The following is a 16,687-nucleotide window of genomic DNA, read 5'->3' on the forward strand; positions in this document are numbered from 1 at the left end:
AAAAAAAAAAACCTTTGGAAAGGGAAGAGTTAATAATATTTTTTGCCTTTAAGGTAACTCTTGAAACTGTGACAGGACACAAACTAAATGACATCTATGATAAAAACAACGTTCACTTCATGCAGTAAGCAAGTGCCTTATGGAAGGCAGAGGGTGAAAGGCATCCGACTTACAGGAGATGCCAGTCAGTGGACAGACTTACTAAGAGAATGCTGTGATCCACATGCTGTTCATTTATGTTAGTTTTGTTGTCATTCTTCACTGATAGTTTTCACTCCTAAAATGTAGACTGTAGCTGGTGGAGACCGACCCTCTCCTCAGTCTGAGCACACCATCACTACCTCCCAGACGTAACAGCATGAATCACAGAGAAACCTTTTGTTCAGAGTGACACACGTGTGCCTCGCTGTGCTCACACGTTACTGACCAGGGACACCAACAACTTCAGGCTTCTCACCAACCTAATTATCATGAGAGCAGCCGCAGACCCCTTTACCCTGGGGGGTGGTTAAAAAAAAGCTCTAATAGATCTGAAGACCACTGAAATAAGAAACAAAGACTTTGTAGGCTAATTGCTATAGCGACCAGGAGAGAAGGAGGAAGAGGAGTCAGACAGTCTGGGACTGAGCAGACTGTGACCCTACAGGGCCCACTTTAAGCCCACTCCCACTGCCCCTAAGAGTCCAGAGAATTTCCCTATATTCAGGGCCACCAGAAAGTGGCTGGCATGGTTTGCACTGCACAGAGTGCCTTGTGGTCTTGGCATCAGCCCCTTCTCCACCCGTAGCCTGGGGCAAACCCACTGAGGGCCTCAGCAGGCTTTTGGCATGAACTAGTCCTACTGTCTTCCCTGTGTGTGTTTTGCAAACATTTGAGACATTCTTTTTTTCCTCTAAACTTTGCAGTGTAAAGCCACTCAGGTTCAAGTGGACACCATGTTCGCATTTCCTCCAGCTGTAGCAAAGAGCCTCTACCTCTAAACATGAATAGGTCCAACCTGGCAAGGTTCCCTCCACTTCTCTGTTTCCCTAGAATACTCTTGACTTTACAGCAGCCTCAAAAATCCAGAGTGTACCAGTCCTTAACCTGGACACTCACACAATCCTGTACGGTTGTCTGAGCTTTAGCTGGCCCCCATTCTAGGTCACCTTGCCCAAGAAAGCTGCCAGTAGGATGATTGAATGCTCTAGGAGAAAAGAGACCTGCATCTGCAGTTCCAGACAGCTTCCTCGGGTGCGCAGGCACCTCCTCAATGGCACTACAGCCATTACTGCATATGAAATGCAGCCTGTCCTCAGTGCAGCTCTGCCCGAAGAAAGGGAGACCACCTGTAGAGAAAGCAATCCCCAGAAAGAGACTTCCCCACAGATGGTCTTGATTTGGAAGAGGTATGCGGACAGCCTTTGAAATACGACTTCTGTTTTTCAGTCCACTTGGAACTCTTTATAGGTCTCATCATCACTGTGACAATTTATTAACCTGAGATCGCAGCTTCCTCCAAACCCTACTTCTCTTTTCATTATTATCTCTTATTAGTTTAAAAATTACCAGACCCCAATTTCAGAGTCTACTTTTCCCATTTGCCTTTCCAAATCAAATTAGTCATCAAATCTTGTAATTTTTCTCTTCCCATTCCTCTCGTCACCATTCTGAACCAAGCATTATGTGCTCTGTACTTGTTACATTATAACCCTCATGGTTTTGGCTTCCTCGTTTTCTCCTGCACGTGACTGCCGAGTAATTGCCACTTCATAGATGGTCTACTCTTCTTTCTATGCACTGATGCCTTTAATGGCTCACCATTACCTGTATGCAACACACTGTACTATGCATTACTCAGCTTATTGCCTTCATTTTTATTTCCTTCCAACAGGTATTTATTCAGTAGCGGCAGGGTGTTGTACATCATCCAGGGCTCTGGAGAGATGGCAGCAAACAAGCCAGACCCATTTCATCCTTGCCTTTAGAGAAGGAGTTGACATTAGAGATAAATGCTCAGAAAGAGGAACCATAAAAGCATGGAATGAGGGTGGAGATAGATCTCCTAGGACACAGGGTCCTGGGAGGCTCGCTCGGAAGTGATCTTTCACTGGCGTGGGGAATGGGTGAAGTGTATGCAAAGGAGCAGGATGTGTGAAAGGCCTGGCGTGGGGAAGAGACTGGTGCTTGTGTGGAAGGAAAGAAGGCTGGGGAGCCCGAGTGCAGGGGAGAGGAGGAGGCTCAGTTGGGGAGGAAGGCAGGGAGGTCACTGGGGGCCAAGCCATGCAGAGCCTGGTAGGATACACTGAGGAATTCAGGCTTTATTATAAAAGCAATGGGAAACCACAGCAGGTCTGAGGTAGAGGAATGCAATAATTTATTGTTTCAAAAAGATTCATCCTGCTGCAAAGTGGAGAAAGATTGAAGGGGAGGCTGCAGGCTGACAGAGCAGAAGGGAGCACTGTGCTGATTAGAGATGGTGGCCACGGGAATGAGTGTGGTGCTGTGAAAAAGAACAGAAAAAGAAAAAAAACGCCTGGTCTCCAGCAAGAATGGTACTTAGCAATCAGCAGGCAGAGGGCGGGAGGGAGGCAGAAGACAGTGCCACGAGGGACATTGGTGTACTATCCAGGTTTTTAGCAGAAGCCACGGAGGGCTTTGGTTATGTTTAATGAGTTAGGATCTAAAGTGAGAAGGCTGGGATGGGACTGGGGAGGACCGACGTGTTTGGTTTCAGTTTGGACCTTTTAGTCCAAAGTAGGTATCTTTAGGATAGAAATAAAAACAAACACTAAGCTTGTTTTCTTTCACTGCCATGAGTTTGGCAACAAGCACGGCTGTGCGGAGCAGCTACCCTCTTTGGCCTGTCCACTGTGTGACACAGAACCTAATCTGGGCAAACTAATCCACAGCAAGCATGGCCTTTGGTGAATGGGAAAGGGAAAGAAGACCTTTGTCCTTGGGATGTGCTGACATGAAGAGCATGGTGGTTAGGGCCGGGCGGGTCTCAGTCGGCGCAGTTGCCGTGAGAAAGCATCCCCCGGGTCTGGGGCCACCTGTACAGAACCATCATCACCTGAACAGACCGCTGCGAACCAGCTCCACAGCAAGCTGGACTCTGATAAAGCCCTTCATCTCGTAGAGCCGGGTTTCTGGACAAGGTCGCCTTCCTTTGCCCCAACACCTCGTTGTCTGACTTAAGGGGCCTGTCATGCGGCAAGCAGCCTTGCTGGCGTCTGGCACAGTAGCACGTGTGAGTCTAGAATTCCAAAGAGGGGCGTCCGTGTGAAACCCAGCCCTGCCGTTCACTGTTGCACACGGTCCTTGCGAGCAGCGATCTTGGCCTGAGCCCCGAGGAGCTGCAACGTGCAAGGGCTGAGGAGGACAGAGAGCGCTGGGAAGCAGTGTGAGGAAGAGAAGCTAGTGGAGGCAGAGGAGAGCATGAAACCCAGAGAAGAAGGGAAAGATGTGAGGGCTGGGGGGCGGGGCACGAGGCGGGAAGATGGGGGCAGAGCTGCGCGAGGAGAGCCGCGCAATACTCAGTCCTCAGGGCTGCATGGAGCCACTGGTATCTGTTAAAAATCTTGATAGTTTGGATTCTGTTTTGAGGTCCCTTCAGATTTTAATTTTCAATTGGGTGGTGCTAGGAATCAAATCCAGGGCTTTGCACATCTAGGTGGGTGTTGTACCACTGAACTATATTCTATAACCCCCTGGTTCATTCAAAAAACCTACAAGGGCTATCAAACTGCAGTGAATATTTAAATTGAAAAATTAAAACAGATGCCATTGGTCCGCTCCAAATACTTCCCACTGCTGTGAGTGCACGTATGCCATCGTTCCTCCACGCTCCAGAGCAGCTCTGGTTCTCTTTCCTAGTGTCTCAAGTTTCACTGTTGCGGATGCCTTGATGTCCTGAACTGATGTAAAACGCTTATGTTTCATGATTGTTCTGGCCTTGGAGGAGAGCCAGAAGCACACTGTGCCAGACTGTATAAGCGACCTAGACGAGGACACACTGCAACGCTTGCACAGGTCCGCTTTCCATGGGAGCACTCGGGAGCTTTCACTGTGCCTTTGATCATGCCTCATAAAAACATGCACAAAGGAGGACTTCCGGGACTGCTTCCGGAAGTGGCAAGAGTGATGCATGAACCTCTTGAAGGGAGAGGAAGATTTCAAGGGGGTTAATGGTAATTTTTTTTTTTTTTTTTTTTTACTATACTCATTTTAGGATTTATTTATTTATTTATTTGGTACAGGGTCTCATTATAGAGCTTGGACTCATAGTCATCCTCCTCTCCCAGCCTTCCAAGCACTGGTATTACAGGTGTGTACCACCACGCCTGGTCTCAGTGGTTGGCACTGCGCAGCGATGGCACAGCATGTGGTACTGGGGATTGAACTTGGGTCTTTGCACTTGCCAGGCAGGCAGTTAGACTGCTGATCTACTTCTTTAGCCCTCATTTTTAATTTTAACACTTACCTTACATTTTTATTGCACCCCATATCAACACTGTCCTATAAAGTTCTTTTTTTTTTCCTCCAAATGCCTTCAGGGCAAGTTTGGCTGGCTTGAGTTGTGGGGATCGAACCACAGCAACCCGAGCCTGACAGCTTTGTTGAAGCAGCCAATTAAAGAACTGTGTTAAGGGGCAGGCCCCCTGTTCTATAAAATTCTGAGGTTTTTTTCTTTTCATTTTTTTTGAGATATGCTCTCACTATGTAGTTCAGGCTGGTCTCAAACTTGTGGTAATCCTCCTGCCTCAGTCTCCCAAGTGCTGGGATTACAGTTGCGCAACAGCATGCCCACCTAAACTTTTGGGTTCTAATAAGTAGGCAGTAATGTATCTACCACCATATTTTATCACTCCCAAATTTATTCAAGCTATTCCTTCCTCTACCCACTACTAGAACCCAGCAATTTGTTTTTCATTGCTAGGGTTTTGCCTTCTTTATGTCTTGACTGAAACATTTCAATCAGGCTTCTTTTTACTTAGCAAAATATATTTAAGACTCATTCATGTTAGCACATGAAGAAATAGCTCATTGCATTTTATTGTTGAATATGATTTTCATTATGTGGATGTATTATCATTGGCTTATCCATTCTAGGATTCAGGGTTCAGTTGCTTATTCTCTACCTCTGTAGATTACAGCTTTTAGAGAGGTAGTTGTGCTAGATTCATCTGAACTTCAAGCTTCATTTCTCATGGAAGTGGGAGAGCTGAACAGTAAGTTCTGTGGTGACTTCTGTAGTTTGGCAAGATGGTGGGGGAAGCAGGAATGGATGGGGTTAAGAAGTAGGAGGGAAGAAAAGAGGATATAGTCAGAGAAGAGATGCTAGGGGAATTTCAGCTGACGAGGAAAGACTGAAGCAAGCTGTGGTTGGAAGTGGCGTTGAGAACTGGGGAGGTAGGGCTTGCCCAAGATAAGAGAGACTTGAGCATGCTTAATGCTGCCAGGAACAAGACGGCAGACAGGAAGAGGCTAGAGACAGAGAAGAGAAGGATTCTGAGCTTGTGGGGAGTCTGGCTTTTGTTTAGAAGGAAGCTACTCTGTTTTAATGAGAGCACAAAAACAAGAAGCCTCTCAGGGCCCTCCTCCGGTGCTCATGTCCATGAGCTCTAGGGGACGGCAGGAGACAAACTCAGCCCTTTCCAACTACAAGGCTCATGGACTCTTGACCTCAACCAGACCCTCTCGTGATGACACCGATGACACTGATGAGGCCGATGACACCGTGGCCAGGCTCTTCTTTAGAAGCTACACTATGTTTGTGGAGGAGGCAGCCGCTCACCTTTGCCAGCCTACAGGGGTCGGGGGGGGGGATCTGCTAATCCAAAGAAGTGGCTACAAGTTCAGCAGTATGTTCCTGTTTGTCCCCAAAGGCACACTTTTCCTTATTTTCTACAAAACACTCCTACGATGTTCAAATTTTGATCTCTATGTCATTCTAATCACTTGGATCACCAAATAATCTCCAAGCCACCAAAATTGGGCTCACAGAGGACTTAGGGCTTGTTGCTGTGATCACAAAATTCTCCTTAATTTTGCACAGTTCAGGATATTTGTTAGCTTTCTGGTCACATCAATGAGTTTCCCTGCTGGCATTCCTCATACTGACTCCTTGTGATTAGAAGCAGTAGTCACTTTTCCTCTGACTCATTCATAATGAGTAAAACAGGCTATATTTTTTCCTTATATACTTCAAGAAAATAGACACAACAATAGTGACACAATAAGAGAAGCAGCATTTATATTACCCGAAATGACGAGGATGTAAGTCACTGGGAAACCTGGTTAGAAAGTTATGGTTTTAAGACGGTCAGAGAAATACCGGAAATGACTCTGGCCAATCCCTCAGATTTCACAAAGCCTCATTCTGATGGGTAGTGGAGCAATATGGGGACTGATAACAACACAGTGGTTGGCTAGCACATCTGATAGCTTCAAAATTTTTAGAGACCAAGAAAAGTTTTGTGGAAGAGTCTGTGGAGAAGAACTTAGTGTGATAATTTCATCTTGCTCCTGAAAGTGCTAGAAGGTTTAAAGTCAGGAAATACAATTTCTTATTTTTCAAAAAGGCTTCATGTGGGTGATAAACTGATTATAACTGAGGAAGACTGCTGGGCTGTGAATCTCGTACTATGCCACACAGGGGACTAATGTGTGGATGATTTTTGCCCATTGGGTCGAGTTTTTCAGTCACAATGTTATACACAACAGTGTATTTGTACAACACGCTTTAAATAAAATGGCTGCTCTTTTGGAAAATTCCTTCTAGAAGACTGAGTACTTCTAACACCAAGGCTAAGGATGCCAGGCAGGAGCAATGTGAGGATGGAACTCTTGCTTAATTTTGATTTACTTGCTGTTTTCCGATGCAGGCACTACACACGTGGAGGTGAGCATTTATTCCCCACAAATGCCCTCTGGAGAGACCCCAAAACAGAGGCTCTGATCCACTGTGGTGTGTGTCACTGGGATTCCAGGAAAGGAAAACTAGGTCTGTTTGGAAAGGTGAGAGGAGATATGTTTAAGAAAACATCTCCAGCTATTGCATATTGGCAAACAAGCAAGATCTCCCCAGTCTGAGCAGAAGAGAAAAGCAAGACAAAGCTAGAACTGTCAAGGTGCATTCATGCCCGGAGACCCAGCAAACATGGGTTCAGAAATGAATCCTTTAGCCTGGTTGGAGGGCGGCTGTACTGGCAGACATCAACAATGTCCTGACATCTGAATTTCTTCTTCAGGGAAGAACATTCTTTAATCCTTAGAGTTTATGCTGCACAACAAAGTTGTAGGATGGCTGAGTGGTGTGGAGCGGCCCGGTGAGCCTGGGGAGAGAACCGTAACATATGGGCTATCCTGTCAGCAGTGGAAGTCCTGCCTCCTCAGCCTGGAAGCTGCTCTACTCACATCTGATCATGGGAAGCCTAACACAGCTTTGATCTGAAATGAAGAGAATATTGTAGCAGCCTCCCTTATCAGCAGTTTTACTTTCCATGTTTTCATCACCACACGTCAGCTGCTGTCTGGAAATATTAAATGGAGAATGTCAGAAATAATGATTTGGTAGTTTTCACTGGTATCCTGTTCTGAACAGCACGGTGAACCCACATTGCCCTGCTCCCATCTGGGACATCAAGTTTCCCTGTGTCCACCGAATGTGCTGCCACCAGTCAGCCAGTCAGGTGTGGCCTCGGTTATCAGGACGGTATCTCCATGCTTGTGTTCAAGGAATTCTTATTTTACTCAATGATGCCCCAAAGCATAGGAGTACATGCAGCAATTCAGATACACCATAAAGGAGCTGCAAAATTTCTTTTATATGGAAATATAATAGTTCTTGGATTAACGAGGAAATTTTAAAAATAATATGCTAAGGTTACAAAGACCTGGAGTAAGAACAGCTGTCTGTAAAGTTGTGGAAAAGAAATTCACGCTAGCTTGGCTGTAGCACCTCCAACTGCCAAAGTCAAGACCCTAGCATGTGGCAATTCTTAGTTAAATAGCAAGGGTATTGAATTATACTGAATTATAGGGTTTGATATTATCTACAGTTTCAGGCATCTGCTGGGGCCTTGGGACATTTTCTCTTTGATGGGGTTGGGAGGACTCTTGTGGTCACAAAGGACTTTCATAACTCTTCTACAGCCAAGGAGTATAAACAACTGTTGACTTCATAGTAGACATGTAAAGGTAAAAGAGTTCTGAAGAACGAACCTCGCCATGAGCACAAACACTGGTGGGACAGAGGAAGCCCTGTGGCATGCATTCCTGCATGGCCCCTGTTGTGCCAATGGGTGGCACTAAGAGGATGGCCAAGGTTGGAGCTCAGGATCCACTGCCCACTGGAGACAGCACCTCCCCTCGAAGGCTTTTTGGGAGACAACCCAAGGCAGAGTTTATGGTTCACAGTGATTTCTCTTTCCTTTCTCAGGAGAAAGGAAAGATGCTGCTTTGGCGAGTTGAGAGAAGATGTATTTAAGATTTTTGTCTCTGTACATGGAGTCAAGTGAGCCTAACCAGGGGGAATTAGGGTTGGACCTATGGGCTTCACCATTCATTCACTAATTAATGCACTCAAATATTTATGATGTTCGCCAAGCACTGTATAAACAGAGAAAACCTGGGAAAATGGATGAGAGCCACAGTCATAGACCTCATGTATTTGCACTCTTTCAGTTAAGAGTTTGAGAAAATACATAAACTTAACACTGAAATAAATTTTTAGTGAACCAATGAAGAACATAAATACAGTTGTGGAAGCTTGCTTGACTTATGGATGGCAGTAGTTTTCAAACACTCACTCTAGCAGTGCCTTTAGAAGCACACAAAGGTAATTCATTAAAAACAGACCATTCTTAAAGATGTGTCAAAAGAGTTTCTAAAATCTTCCATCAGGCCAGGATTTAACCTGATCCCAGTTACTATAAATCTTTAGAGTAATAAAACTACATTTCTTAAAATTTTTCTGGATTTCATGCTTCCAACTAAGTCAGACTGATTTTGCTTCCACTCCAGTTGGTATTAAAACTTTGCCTGCAGAGTAACTTTCATTTAAGGATTAATGGATGTGCTGAAATTGGATACCATAAATATCACTTATGAGTTTCCAAATTAGATGAAGTCTTTTCTACCCAGGGACTTACTGGATAACGGAGGGATGAGGATGACCTAAAGCTGTGTCACCCACAGGACACTATTACAACATACTTCACTTAGGCAAATGAGTACTACAGTCCTCACTAAATATTTGGGAGAGACAGGCAGGAAGAGGTTAAGCTATGGGTCAAGGTTATCCTGGGAGTCCTTGGCTCGAGGACCAGACAGGGTCTGTTTTAATGTCTATATCTACTTCCTTTTCTTCCTGATGATAAGAAACTTCTACTTTTATTGCTAATTTGGATATTTAGAGTGAGATGTTATTTCTCAGGCATTCTATTCTCCCCTTCATTACTGTTTGGCATAGCTATTTTAAACATACAGACTCCCATTAAAAAGCCAAGTTATGTCATGTACGGAACATTAGCCAGAAAATATGATACTTAAGATTTATTCCAGGTTCACTTAGACTCTACTGATGAAATTCAGGATCCTTGCAAGAGCAGCAACAAGAAAATCAATCTGGAGAGATTTGTTATTTGCACACATGGAAACTTACAAAGGGGATATAGGAAATAATTAGTCCAACACTCCTTCACATGTCTTTGTTGACATTAAAATATTCTGTCTAATGTTAACCTGATAATGAATGAATGTCTGTCCTCTCATAACATGAGGGAGGTGATCCCAGTTTGAAGTATTGTCAGAAGCAAAAGGAACTGCTTAATTTGCTCAACTGCCCACAGACAAGCTGGTCCTGGAGAAAGCTTCCCTTTGTTGAAGTTCCTTTTTAGAGTTCCTTTCACCCTGTTTTTAATAATGTTTTACAGCTTTACTCCATTATCAATGAATGCCAGGAACTATGGCACAGAGAATCTCAGCTGTGTATGGCTGGCCCTTGGATTTCTACATAGGGCACTAGCAGCAGAGGTCAGGTGTGTGTCTGCCTGTGTCTCTTTGTGTACATATCTGTGAGATTATAGGGAGGTACGGTCAGGAGACTTGTCCCAGGTGACATACCAAATGCATTTTTGATCTAGACTGTATGACTCTATACTTACTTGTGGCATGGGTTGCAGAGGATGATGGGGTTAGCTCACAAAGATTAAATAATTTTGAGGTTGTTCTTTAACACAGTTCAGTCCACATTTTCATAGCTGTGAGCAACAGTGAACACAGCAGCAAGGCAAGCAATAGTCACCTGCAACAGGGCAAGTCATTGGTGGCCCAGTGCTAGGGTCTGTCCAAAGATTTCTGCTGGCACCAAGAACTGGAAAGCCAAACCAATACAAGTGGTTGTGACACATCTTCTAAAGGATTTTCAATGGACTCATTCCCTGGTCAAATTGCCTTATATGGAGTGCAGTGACTTGGGTGATTGGCAAGGTCGTCTAATATTTCAGGGACCCCTTCTCTAAAAGTCATCAGCTTATGACATTCCAAAGCCTGGGAACCTCTGAACTATCCAGCACCAACTAGATTTTGTTTCCACAGTGCTCTTTGTACCTTTGTGATATGAGATGGGAGAGTAATAAGAACAGTTCTACCCATCTGGGTCAGAGGCTTCTCTGCAAGGAGGCTAAGTCAGACATCGCAGAGGAAGGAACAGAGATACCTCTGGTCCATCTCTCTCCATCACCCTTTTCTCCCTCTCTCATGCAACCTGTCTGCAACACATGACATGCTGAACACTTCCTCCATCTGGGAATATCTCCTGTTTGACCCCCCACACTGCAGAAGCACCGTTTTCTCCCTCTGAGTAGCTTTTCTTGGTCTCCTGTGTGAGGTTCATTTCCTCTACCTGTGCTGAAAGGATATTTATCAGGTCTCTCTTCTTAGCATGCACATATTTTTTTATTACTCTTCTTCCTGGTCTTGGTCATATCCGTAGTTCTCATCACTATCTATAAACCCAAGTGTCTTAAATTTATCTCTCTCACCCAGACAAATGTGACAACACATGGGAAGCACTTAGCGTCTTGCACATGGCATGGGCTTATTCTTGCATTCAACAACTGTTTATGAAGTGTGTACCAGGTATCATGTTGGCTGCTGGTGATACAGAAAGGGACAAAATAGATCCAGTCCTTGCCAATGTGGAACTTGCTTTCAAATAGGCAGACTACTATAAATAGAATGGCTAAAAATAGGTACAATACATAGTATGTTAGGTAATGCTATGCATGTTGGAAAATATATCATGTAAACAAGCTAGACATTGCCTGGGTAGGAAGCATTTGCCGTTTCAAATTAGGTATCCAGGAGAGTCCTGGTGCAAAGATGATATTTGGAGCAAAGACCTAAAGGAGATGGGGAAAATATTTAGCAGAGACTTGTGTGCAAGTACTCTAGGTATATTACGCTATTTCTCTTTTGTAGGGAAAGGATAGATAAGAATATGGAGATGGATTCTTTGCAGGGTCTATAAAACCCACAGATTAAGATTCTAATGCTTAAATCATGACTCTAGATAGCAATTAGTGAGCTCTCTGGCTAATTTATTTATTTTTTCATAAAACCAAGGCCTAGAGAAGAATAGGATCTGGATCCAGACTCGCCACCACTCCCGTTCTTTGTGCCACGGCACCCACTTTGAGCACCCACTTTGAACAGGAGTCCATGGTTGCAGTGGAGCCCCCAAGTGCAAGCAGTGGCACCAAAGGCATGTAGACCAGCTGGTGGCAGGTGGGCTCCTTGGCACGGCTCCTCTCCTCTTCCTCATGACACCTGATTTTGATTTCGTATACATGGTTTAACTTCACATAGGAAAAAAATTATAAAAAGGCAGCAAAGATGCCAAACAAATTGCAGATGATCTAAAAAACTGTTGCCCTGTAGTGAAGGCCTGGCTGGTGTCCTGGGAAAGCACAACAAATTCCTGGGGGTGAAGTCACCCAGAGTTGTTCCTAAGTGGAGGCAGAATTACAAGTAGGATAACACCTCATGGCCCTCAGCAACAGAACGCTTCTCTGCATCTTCCTTTAGGGACTTCGCAACGTGAGTCCCAGTTAGTCCTATCTTACCTAACCAGGACATCTGCCAAGCTTGTGCTTGTAGTGGACTTGACCTTGTGAAGTTCAAGATGTACTTTGGACCCAGCTGGGTAGGGCTGGAATGTCTATGGGTCAGAAAAGAATGTGTGTAAATTTCCAGCTCATTCTAGAAATTGGCCATAGTTTTCACACTGTGACTTACTAAAATGTGCAGACCATTTTAGGAGCTTGGATTATAAACAAGGCAGGAGGCCCAAGGCTGAAAGTGCACAGGAAGGCAGAGGGGCAGAGCAGGAAGGAGGCTGCAGCAGGACGAGTGGCTGGGGGGTCAGGCCCTCCTGGCTTCCCAGCAGGTGCCTCTCCCAGGCAGCCCAAAAGCCATGCCAAGCTCACTCATCCCTGCAGAAAACAAAACAAAAGCCCTGCCACGCCTGTCCAGCACAGTGAATGTCTCTCTCTTTAAGTCCTGGTGAGACATTCCTGTACGCTTGAAATTAGTATAGTCCTTTAATCTCTCTATTCATAACAGCAGGCTGGGGTGCCCAGCTCATTTTCTTTAGATTTTATAGACAGCAAATAAACAATCAGAAAAAATGATTGCGGGCACTAAACATGCCATCACAGGCCTGTTTGCTTTTACCCTTGTGTCTGTGCAAATTGGAACCATGGTGTCGAGATCATGGCATCATCAAACTTGCAGGAGAAACAATTTTGAGCTCATTCACACACAATCATTCCACTAGCTCTTAAATAAATCAGCTCCATTTTCAGCTGAAATTTTTGAGTGATAGCAAAGACATAGAAAGCTTTAGAACAGGTTTACAAGATGTCTTAACTCATTCCATTCATTCTCCTAATCACTGTCATATTGATACAAAAATACAATAATCTCCATAATTCAACCCCAAATTGTTTAATAATAATTTTGACAAGTGTTGAGATTAAGTTAATCATTGTGTTTTTCAATAGGAAGAGTGTACTTGCTAAACTATTGATAGTACAAGAGTATAAGAATGTTTAAATTGCCCATCTGAAAAAATCAGCTGTTCTTTAAATGAACATTTATATACCAAAAATGTACATATTAGGTTGATGTGCTGCTTAGAAGTAATTTTTATTTACACAATAAGTCAAATGTACTTGGATAGCCTAATTTAAATCACTATGCAAAGTTGAAAGAAATTAAAATGTTGCTTCTTTTAGAATCTTAAACTTGAAACAGGCCTTTTCTTCTAATTATGGTTAATTAGTTAGACTTTATTGTCATAATAAATCACAGGGGAAGCTTCTAGTTGCATGGGTGGCTGATGCTGATTCTAATCAGGATTGCTGACCTAATGTTTGAGAAAAGCTTAGCTGTTTCCGGAAGGATCCATTAATGACTCGGGAAAACAGATGTGCCACTGGACAATGCTAGTCATGCCAAGGACAGAAAGTCCCTTCTTCCTCTCTATTCTTTTTTTTTTTTTTTAAATCAAGGACAAACATTGACCCAGGAACACAGTGTAAACAACCACACCACTCACAGGATCATCCGACTTTCCAAAGCCCTGCTTGGCCAGCAGCCATTCCAATGAAATGGACTCGCCTTCATCTTCTCCTAGTAAGACTTCATTCCATGTGACATGCCTATAGGAAACCTTCAAGCAAACAGAGAGAAATAAAAGGAAGGTCTTGGAAGTGAGGGTGTTTGTTTTAGGGATCCTTTGCTTGTCAGTAACAGCAGCTCTCTCACACTACCTCAAACAGCAGGACTTAAAGGATATGTGGGTATTTCACACAGGACACAGGCAGGAGTCACAAGTGGGCTGTGGAAGAGCCTGGACTTAATTTCATCTCTCCCTACTTGAGTGTCTCTAGTTTTCCCTCTCCAAACTCTCTTTCTTTAACTGTGTGCTGACACGAAGTTGGATGTGCCAGGACACTCGCCCGCAGAGCTCTGTAGGGACTCTGATATCCAGGCAGTTTTTCAGAAGAGACCATCTCTCTGAGCAACTCAGTTGTGCCCGGTGTTGAAGACACAAATATTTCAGGAGTGTCTTTACCTTTTGAAAATGATCAATTTTCTAGAGAGAAAAAAATGTGGAATCATGAAATGGATAATTTTTATCCAGGACTGACCAAAGAGCTTTTACAGAAAGTAGGCTTCAGCATTTCAAAGGAATGAGATTAATCAGACACCTTATTTAAATTTAAAATGGCTTATTTTCTTCTGATACCATTAGAGGCAATATGGTATTATCCCATTTATTTTCTAAGGGAAATGGAGACCGTTACCCTGCTCATGCAGTGAGGAACGACAAGAGTTAGCCACACGATCCTGGCAGAGCTGAACGGTGTGGGCAGAATGGGCCTGGCCCTGATGCTAGTGCCTACAGCAGCTTCATGTGGCCCTCTGGGAGTACGAGAGGTGCTGCTCTGTCAGTGCCCAGAACCTGTGCCACTGGCCCCCAACTCCTGGTTGTACTTCCCAGTGCCTCCACTCTCCACTCAGCACTTGCTTCTTTACTCACACGTCTTTCACAGCTGACTCTTTCCCAGTCTCCTATGAATTGCAGAATGTGGGGACCCAGTTTGGGCTTCCCTGGGCTGCACCGTGTGAAGGCGACATGTCTTGGGAATGTGTCACTGAATACAAGGAACTCTGTTACCACGATGACTAAAGACTCAAAGAAAGAATCTAGGAAAGATAAACTGGAAATATGTGGTAAAAGATTGACCATGTGTCTTTTTATGAGATGCAAAGTGGCATCTGAAGACTGGATGGGTGTCGCAGAGAGTGCCCCCATCCTCTTGGTGGCCTGCTGCACAGCTCCATCTCTTCCCCTCCCTTAGGATAAGACACATTCCTATCATCTCCCACTCAAAAGTAGCTCTAAAATTGTCAAATTCATTCACACTAAGTTTAGAAAATCCATCATCATTTGCAATGATATATTTTACAGCGTGGCTTGTGTTTTGCAGGGAGTTCTGCCTTAATTCTTACTTCAGGCAATGAAGTGTCTACTTTAGAATTTCAGGCCATGCTGAGCATGTGAGCAGTGTGTGTGTGTGTGTGTGTGTGTGTGTGTGTGTGTGTAGAAGAACTTTGTCAGTTTCCTTGAACCCCTAATAGGGACAGACAACAATGACAGAGAGGAGAAGTCACAGAACAGTGACAGGTGGTGGAAGAGATGAAATAAGGCAATAAGACTTCCAGATAACAAAGACACACACACACACAAACACACACACACACACACACACACAGATGGCATTGGCTTTCAAAGATGTTCCATGTGACCTGCCTCCCCTTGCACCTCCTCTTTCATTGAACTTTTGCATGTGACACATTCTTATAGAGAACCACTTGAAAGAGAAGAATCAGAGAGAAGAATGGAAGTAGCTGCAGATGCAAAAATGAAAATGTCTGCAAAACTAAAAGCAAAGCATTTTCTAAAACTCAGTTTTAAATAAAAGACCTTCATAGGGACAATCCAATTACATTTCCAGGAGTTTTCAGCATTTCACTTTCCTGTGGTATACAGTTTGTCCTGGCTGCAGGAGCTGAAAGAAGTGGGGAAACCTACCTAATTGCATGCCTGGTCGTTCGGGAGCTCTGCTTCATCTCCACGCTCCCATATGTCTGACGACAGGAATCTCACTGCTGCCTGAGGCAGTCTATTTGGTGTTCAAAGCTCCTTCCATTTTTGTGTTTGCCCATGTCATGGTTTAGATCTAAATGGCCCCCAAGGCCCTGTGTGGAAGGTGATCAGCTCAGGGGGCACTGTAGCTGAACTGCCTTTAGGTGGGAGGGCCTGGCTGGCAAGCATTGGGGGAAGGACCTTGTAGGGACATTCCTGCTCCTAGCTCTTCCTATGTGCTGTGACTTGGGTCAGACCTGTCCACCAGGCCATTTTTGCTTTTTTTCCCCCATAATTTTATTGAGAGACAAATAGCAATGAGACAGTTTCAAATCAAATTGGTATGACAGTTTCAATAATTTAACACATTGCATATTCTCTTCCTCGTGGTTATTTGCTGTACAAGATGCAGACATGATATCCTATTTACAAACACTATTACAACAAATCCCTCTGTTCATTAAGAGAATGTAACAATATATCTATCCTAACCATTTTCAATACACAGATACAAAATGGACATTCATTTTTATCGCCTTTTTAGTTTAGTTCCTTTTTTTTTTTGGAATATTATAGGTGTGTTAACTCAGTAAAATATTCCAAAAGAGTCCAGCAGTTCATAGTAGTATTGGGTCTTCCTCTTGACTGGCAGTGTCAGAAACTGCTGACCTGAGTCCTCCACAGCTCAACATAACAGCATGGCTTTACTTCTTATACTTCGTTTTTATACTTTTCTGCTGGATAGTTAAGACCAAGATAAAGCAGGACCTATGCAACAAGAGTTGTAGCTTTTGGGTCTGATAAGGTCAGTCAAATCCCCTTAGGATTTTTCCTGAGACCCTGTACCTCAGACTGTAGATCCTTTGTCACTGTCAGCCATGAAGATGAGTCATGGCCATCGCTTAGCCAATGTGCTCTCTGTGAAAGCCTGAGAGAATGTTTTCTTTCCATGTGACTCTCCTTAGGCACACTCTACATCAT

The 16,687-nt window shown here is 43.9% G+C and overlaps 1 pseudogene; it reads left to right on the forward strand.

Moving 5' to 3' along the window:
• Positions 1–6,250: 6,250 nt before the first annotated feature.
• Positions 6,251–16,687, forward strand: part of LOC101568496 — a 25,222-nt pseudogene continuing 14,785 nt past the window's right edge.

Source organism: Octodon degus, unplaced genomic scaffold, assembly GCF_000260255.1.
Source record: "Octodon degus isolate 3935 unplaced genomic scaffold, OctDeg1.0 scaffold00145, whole genome shotgun sequence".
Lineage (NCBI taxonomy): Eukaryota > Metazoa > Chordata > Mammalia > Rodentia > Octodontidae > Octodon > Octodon degus.